This window comes from Rosa rugosa, chromosome 2 (assembly GCF_958449725.1).
Source record: "Rosa rugosa chromosome 2, drRosRugo1.1, whole genome shotgun sequence".
NCBI lineage: Eukaryota > Viridiplantae > Streptophyta > Magnoliopsida > Rosales > Rosaceae > Rosa > Rosa rugosa.
This window is the reverse complement of record NC_084821.1, coordinates 16,843,266-16,851,084: the sequence shown is the minus strand read 5'-3', so window position 1 is coordinate 16,851,084 and position 7,819 is coordinate 16,843,266. Positions and strand designations below refer to the sequence as shown.

Below are 7,819 nucleotides of genomic sequence, written 5' to 3'. Positions count from 1 at the left end.
TAGGCGTTCCACACTAGTTTTGCATACTTGTTTCAATCAAACTTCCACATATGCTTAATGCTTAGAATAAATTGTTGATAGGATAGTGTTCTATACCTTGATTGTTTATTCTAAAGGCTTAGTAATGGTGCGTTCATCTTGCTTAAGTAATCTAGGGAAGTAATAAGAACTTATGCAATACGTTCACGGTTTGTTCTTGATTGAAACATTTTCACGACTTAGTAATTGAAACTAGGATGATAAATTTGTCTCAAGCATGTTTTGGTGGGGGATTTCCGAATCTCTAACATCTTCATTCATATCATTGTAAGTCCCGCATTGTTTTTATGTTTTACTTTAATTTTCTGTGTTACAAAACCTAAAACCCCCCTTTTTATAATTTACTGTTCATACATTCTTTCATTATTTTCATACATAAATATATTCATACTTTAATTCTTTATTTGTTACATAATTACTTGTGTACCCTCAATCCCCGGCTTGAACGATCCCTACTTATTCTATACTAACAACTACAATTTTGCAGCGTTAAGTTGAGCGTCTATTTTTGGCGTATCAATAACAACATCTCAGATCTTACATATCTAATTGATGGCTCCAGAAGAGCACATATTATTGTCTCTTTGCATCCTGTGCCTCAAATATCACCAGAGATGTATAACCTCTCCCTCTCATAGATCTCATTGATAAGAAAGCCGATTGACATGGCTATACCATGAAATGCCACCGGAAGTGGATCATGGCAAGAGAAAAATCATGAGTCAATGAAAATACTGCCCTAACATTCATACATGTGAGGAAATTGAGAAATGGGCGTGTGTCTACGGTACACTATACGGTGAATCTTTCTCAAGCCATTTTCAAAATGGCACTAGTCAAATTAAATTGCATTGCCTAATAAGAACATTGAGATTCATCTCACATGCCTGACATTTTTTGCTTACAATAAGCAACTTGACAGCACTATTGTATTATTCCTCAGATTTATTTTTAACCTCTTGAGTTCCCATTGAAACTAAGTGTTTCTTCCGATTATCTAGGAACTTGATGTTCCTTAAGAGGTTGTTATGAATTGAAAAAATTGAAACCTCAAGTTTCTTGGATCTCCAGTTATATGAGGGCCTGAAGTCCTTCCTCTTTATGACTATAAATTTATACGTGACAGAGAACTTGAGGTTCTCCACATGATAAAGTTACTCTACTATCATAGATTGTAGGCTTTAACTCGAAATTTCGAGTCTATCATTTTGGCCAGCAGTTCAAAATGAATTAAGTCCATTCCAATTGTCAGCATTTCACAATTGATGTTTACTAAAGACAGGTAACACTCATATCAAGAGTTGTAGATCTTGATCTGTGGCTCCGAATGAGCTACTATTATGTTACCAAATTTGAAATATTGTTGCACTAAGTGCCTCCAATATGGTTGGGGAAATTTTTTTTGCTATCTCATATATACTGTATCAAAATTTTTACAGTAAATTGAGACACATATAAAATGTCATGAACCAGAAGTTCATTGAACAAAATACACTATTTGGCATGATCGATTACGTCATCTTTTGTCTACCATGTTGCGTAGAATCACTTACAAGTTTGATGACTGCTAAACTTACTCACACGCAAATTGTTTATTTACCGCATATTTGCGAGTTGTCATTTAATGAGACAATCCTCCTGTAATGAAGGGGAGAAAGATTGTTCCTGAAGAACAACCTGGATCCACTGTCTCATTTTGATTTTGGGAAATATCTAAGCTAGTGATTTGATTAAAGATAGTGACAAAATTATATGCTAAATGAAAAGACCATATGCTTGGGTTAAAGTCCCTAAGACCAACCATATTAATACAAACAATGTAGACTCCATTTGATTTGTGGGATGCAAGTGTATCCAATTGACATGGTTCTCCTGAAGAGAATGTCATTAAACAATATCACAACTCCTAATATGGCTACACATACAAAGGGTGTAAGTACGCCATTAGGAAATGATGTCTTAGTGATACAATAATAAATCAATATGGTTGATGCTAATGGACAAAACATTTTTGATCTAAAACTTGGTTTGGGTTCGCCACCAGCCAATGAACATCTTCACTCTAAAGAAAGCGATAGATTTTTGAACGCATCTTTTGAACATGGTCAAAATAAGACAGTCTTCCCGCCGTTAGGGGGAGGAAAGACTATTGTCATTTAAATAACGGCGTGAATTTCTGTGGAATGTATCCACCAGGTCTAAAGTTTTAAGCTTCCAAAGAGGGAAGAACATACAAGCCCTATAACACTCTACAGGAGATTATAAGTAAAAAGATCCACATTCACTACAAAAAAAAATTGCAATGGCTACCGCAGTTAGCTTCGGCGCAAAAATGCCGTCGCCATTGGTCATAGATTTGCTACGGGAAACAAGGCGTCGCAAAATTAAAATTGATTTGCGACGGCAAATTAACGCCGTGGCATAAAAACTAATACAATTGCGACGGCATCTTCAATGCCGTAGTTAAATTTGTCCCGATTCTTGCTACGCTATAGTTGCCGTAGCTTTTTTTAGTTTTCTTCCGGTGCAATATTAGTTGAGCTTGTTATTTTTATTTTTCATTTTTATTAAGGAAATAATGGTGCCGCTTACTCTCTAAAAACCCCTTCTCTCTCTCTCTCCTTTTCTCTTTTCTCCGGATACGATCGACGACTTCGAGAGGGGCGTAGAGAGAGGGCCCTCTCTTTCCCGCCGCCCAAAAATCTCTGCCGTTGATTCAATTCCGGTAAGTTCTTCAAACCCTAATCTCACCAATTTTCCTTTACATTACGGAATCAAATTTGAACGGAATCAAAAACCCCAAATCAGGTATGTGAAATTCATGTAGTTGATGATTCGCTGGCCTTAGGGTTCGTGTCATCTTATCTCAGATCTACTTGCAAATGGCTCAGATCTACCTCCATCTTTACCTCCTTGGCGGCTCTCTCACAGACCAAAGGAAGCCATGGCCGCCGTGCATGTCGTATCCTGCCCTCCCCGGCTTGGCAGTGAATCGGTAACCTTTCTCCTCTCTCGTTCGTCAAGTGTAGCTTCTTTTAGGTTAACACCTTTTATCTTCATCTTCCTCTGAATTCAGTTTGGTGGCACATGAATTAGAATTAGGTCGAATATATTCTCGCATAGATTCACATGAAAAACCCAGTCCAGACTATCTGCTGCAACAATGGCTGTAGGGGAGCCCAGAGCACCAAAGTAATAAATTCACATCTCCATGTTTGGGCTTTTCCTCAGAAGGTAACCCAACTCAGTTTTCTACTGTTTTGCTAGTGTAATTTTTTCTTTTCTTTTTGGGTAAGTTAAATTGGGATTGGATTTTGGGTTTTTAGGCTGCTGGTATCCTTACTTTCCTGGCCAAGAACCCACCTTGTCTGGGGATATCGATTTGTTGCTTCAGGTATGGCTTTCATGAACCCACTAGTATTCCGATTATGTCTTACCCTCTAGTATTTTTCTTTTCAATTTTGTTTGTTGCTCATTTAGAATGTTCAGTTACTGCACACCATGTGTTTGAAGTTTTGCCTCAAAGACAGCACCCAAGCTGAACCAGTGGGCTATTCCATGATTTTCGAAAACCCTATACTTCTTGTTTTACTCTCGGTTTTTGATAGCTTAAAATAGACTCTTCAATGATCATTTTGAGCTTGGTTTCATGAAAAACGGAGTTAAAATGAAATACTTATGCCATTTTGAAATTACTGCACTGTTTCAGAATTTATGCAGAAATCAGTATTTTCTGCTACTTTGGATTCTTGTTTGACCACTCATTTGAACTGCAAATGACCTGAAATTTTGCAAAATAGTAGCTTTACATGTCTACTTCAAATCTGGAGAGTTTTGCATGAAATCACTGAAAGAGTAGTTGGCGGTGAATTTTTCTTTCTTGCTACCAGTCTTCTGAAATTTTCTCAAATTTGCAGCAACCTTGTTACGAAACAATCTGTTTGAAAGGCTTTCACACCTTTGTCAGTTCTTGAATTTTAGTATGTTAAAATAGACTGAATATTAACATTCTTATCTGGATTTCTTGTTAACACTTAAGCAGGTTTGTAGAGAAAACAACAACCATGGGTCTAGAAGAATGCTATTCACATCGATATGTAAGTCTAATATCACAAGTGTAATGTAATTGGTGGAGAGGTGGACCAAGTGTTTGTTGTTCCTGTTTTCATGTTTTTCAGCGTGATTAATATGAATTTTTGGGTTTTTAAGCTGCTGGTAAATATCCTTACTTTCCTGGCCAAGAACCCACTTTGCTTGGGGATATCGATTTGTTGCTTCAGGTATGGCTTTCATGAACCTCCCTATGTGTTTGCCTGTGGAAAAGTGTAAAGAGGCAGAAGATGTCCACCATGGATGCCATAAACACTTGTCACATTTGTTTCAAGAGGTACGACCTGAATGTGGACCTTTTGGATATTCATGCAGACAAAAGCACATTTCATCATTTTGATAAGTTCAATCTGAAGTACAACCACTGTGGTCAAAGTAGGCTCAGGGAGATTTTCCTTAAGCAGGATAATCTTATCCAAGGTATAATTGTTTATTGGTTTACTTGCTCTTTTCATAGTTAAGTATTGGATTGGGCTTTTGAGATGTTATTTCTGTCAAGTCTTAGAGGCATTAATTTTCATGATTATCTTTTGTTGAATAGGCTGTTTCCTTGCTGAGCTGACAAAGCAAGTGTTTTCTGATCTTTCTGCCAGTAAATATCAGGTGCTTTCATGCTCTGCTACTTTTGTATAGGTTTTAGTGGTTTTATTTCCCTTTTTTTTTAATCATCAATTATGAAGAATGCTAGACTGCTAGTGTGGATTAACGCTCCAACTATTAATTAATTCATACATACTTTAATTTCCCAATCTGTTGGATATAAATACTAGTGTTTATAATAATTTAGATATCTGGATCAAGTTTAGGTTTCTGAATTATCCTTCCTTGCCTCTCTGAATGTTCATTGATATGGAACAAATGACCACTCCCTCTCCATTCCTTCTTGTTTGTTTGTCTTTCTTATTTCTCTGCATGTCCAGATTGGCTCCTTGCCTGATGCTCTATTTTAAAACTGCAGATGGCTGAGCACAGAATATCAAAATATGGCAGGAAGCAAAGTGAGTGGGACCAAATGGCTAGTTGGATAGTGAACAATGAATTGTACAGTGAGAATGTTGTATGGTTGATATAGGTAAATGCAAGATTACCTTTCAGAAATAGATCATATGAATTTGGGGGTTCCAGTAACAATGTTAGATTTAGGGTTTAGGATTCTGTAAAAACTTGAATTCTTATTACGCAATTTTTGTCTTCTTTCAGCTGCCACGGCTGTACAATATATACCAGGAAATGGGGATAGTCACATCATTTCAGAACATTCTTGACAAAATCTTTAAACCGCTGTTTGAGGTTACCATAAATCCAGATTCCCACCTGCAGTTGCAGGTTTTTCTGAAACAGGTTAGCTATCTCTTTGTTAAATTTTCTTTTTTATTGAACTTGTAGCTTAGTTAGGCTAATATACACGCTCAGGATTGAATGGAAGTCTTTAAATTACGCTCGGTATTATAACTGGATTTTACATCAAGTATTCCCCTTGATGATAAAGTTGATGATCGGGAGCGAAGCTAGTAAGCTACTAGTTTGTGTATATGAGCAAACTACAATTCAATCCATTGTTTCCTCATCATTTTCTGCACAGGGCATGAATATCAAATTTTTGACCTTACATTTTTCTATAAAATTCATGTTGTCTCTGGTTCATATTTGTTCTGGTTTTAGGTAATCTGTACAGATGTATGCATGTTTGTAGTTCGACTTAACCAAATCTAATTTTCTGGTGATTGTATAGGTGATGAAGATGGAGGTTGACTACAAAGTAAGTTCCCTTTGTACCTTCCTCCTACATATTTATTTTCATTTTATTTTGAATCAATTAATGCTTGCATTTTTATTTGCTAAACTAACTGTTGTAATTTAGGTGGTATTAATCGGATTTTCTGCAGACATTGGATACTTATTAGGAGATCAACACGAGCATTGCAGGTCTGTCGAACAAGGAAATGCAGAACCTTCAAAGGTAGCCGAACACGGGCAGCTTTTGTCTTTATTATTGGATTTTGCTTGCTGGATCTTGCCAAGTTAGAAGGAAGGGCTGAAATTCAAGAAATTCACTTGCTTCTTCGATTCCTGCTGAAGGAAGGACTGCACCTACATATATATGTTAATTATGCTGGTAAATAGTTTCTATCTCTCTACTCAAAAGTTCAAAATTTGAGTTTAGTTGTTTTGGGGAGAGAATGTAATACATGGTTTTGGAATTTGTTGATGTAATGTTGGATATCTGGGTTTAATGGAAAATATATTCTTCAATTTTATCTCTCTATCCATACCTTACCATAAATTTTACTACTGCTAATGGCTAAGATTACTCTATCACTTAATTACTCCTCCTGTCTCGACCTTTTTTTCCTTTAATGGGAATGAATATATTTAGAAGTATCAGGTCTATTTAGAAGAGGTATTGGCTAATGCAGTCATGCATCTTCTGTTGGACTTCGAGCTTCTTGAAATAGTCACACTTCATGTAACTATATCTCTGTTTTTATGTTTGTTTCATTGATGCTGGTTTCTTGATTGCTTTCTCTTTTGATTCTTTGTTTTGTTTTCTGCTTTATTGTTGTTTCAGAGATAACCCAATTCCTCCCAGGTTAGTTACTCATCATTCATGGTAAACCGATTCCTCCCTAGTTTTGTCATTATAATCTACAGTTGATTGGAAATTTAACATTGTCCCTAGTTTTACTGAATTCTATTAATCGTATATGTAATATGACTCTTAACAATCTGCCTTGGTAAATGTAGAGGTCAGCCAGATAGTATTGTGCAGGACATTTAAAATATGGTTCGCTCCTACATTGAGAAGGTAAAGTCCATTGAAATTTTGATCTGCTTTCTTCTTCTTCTTCTTTGTTTTTATTTTTTATTTTTTATAATTCTCTTTTTTCCCCTGAAGTTGTAAAAGAAACACTAGCTTTGATGACACTTGGTTTGAAATTTCCTCTCATACTGCCATTCTCTTTGTAATATGATTATAAAGAATGGTGCAACCTGCGATGTTCATTATTGAAATTGGGTTATGGTGTGACATTGAAAAAGGGTGATATGCAAAGCCATACATGATATATCAATTTTCTTTTTTTGATGTCTTAGGTTCCAGATGCAACTAGTAATCATGAAATTCGGAGGGAATCTGTAGGAGAAGAAGGGAATCCAGATTCAAGCTGTGATAGAGCAATGGACTGAGTTTCAATATGTTCATATTCTGATAGTGCAACATTGGAATTTTTGTTAAGTGTTACTCTTGTTTGTTTTCATTAGGTGCTGGGTTTTGGGCATAACTTTGTATTTCTTCTAATTACATATTTGGATGAATGCAGCAACTTAATTACATTGCTATGAAATAGATGAGTTAATGAACAATATGTGTTGTGTATTGATATTTTTATCTCATTTTTGGATGTTGCAAAAATACAGGTTTTGTTAAAAAAAAAAAAAAATTGCTGGTTGGCTACTAGCATCGGTGAATTGCCGTAGCCAAGAATATATTTTTATATAACACATGAAGCTACGGCAACGAGACCGTAGCAAAATTTGCTATTGAAAAATTAGCGGGAAGCAAATTTAGCAGGAAAATTTTTAGGCGGGAAACAAATTTGGCAGGAAAATTTTTTGGCGGCAATATATTTATCACAATATTAATTATGCTGCGACGGAAATTTGCCGTAGT

The 7,819-nt window shown here is 35.9% G+C and overlaps 1 long non-coding RNA gene across 5 annotated transcripts; it reads left to right on the top strand.

Moving 5' to 3' along the window:
* Window positions 1-2,667: 2,667 nt before the first annotated feature.
* On the top strand, window positions 2,668-7,418 carry LOC133733435 (uncharacterized). 5 transcript variants are annotated; one of them, XR_009857718.1, is made up of 15 exons: window positions 2,668-2,764; window positions 2,910-3,034; window positions 3,136-3,273; window positions 3,366-3,433; window positions 4,082-4,136; window positions 4,249-4,319; window positions 4,465-4,569; window positions 4,691-4,752; window positions 5,108-5,221; window positions 5,350-5,490; window positions 5,882-5,908; window positions 6,011-6,265; window positions 6,719-6,739; window positions 6,895-6,955; window positions 7,243-7,418. It is a non-coding gene; the product is annotated as an uncharacterized LOC133733435 (long non-coding RNA). The 5 variants fall into 5 exon arrangements; XR_009857716.1 differs by having other exon boundaries at window positions 2,686-2,764; window positions 2,848-3,034; XR_009857719.1 differs by lacking the exon at window positions 2,668-2,764 and having other exon boundaries at window positions 2,777-3,034; window positions 6,036-6,265.
* Window positions 7,419-7,819: the final 401 nt, after the last annotated feature.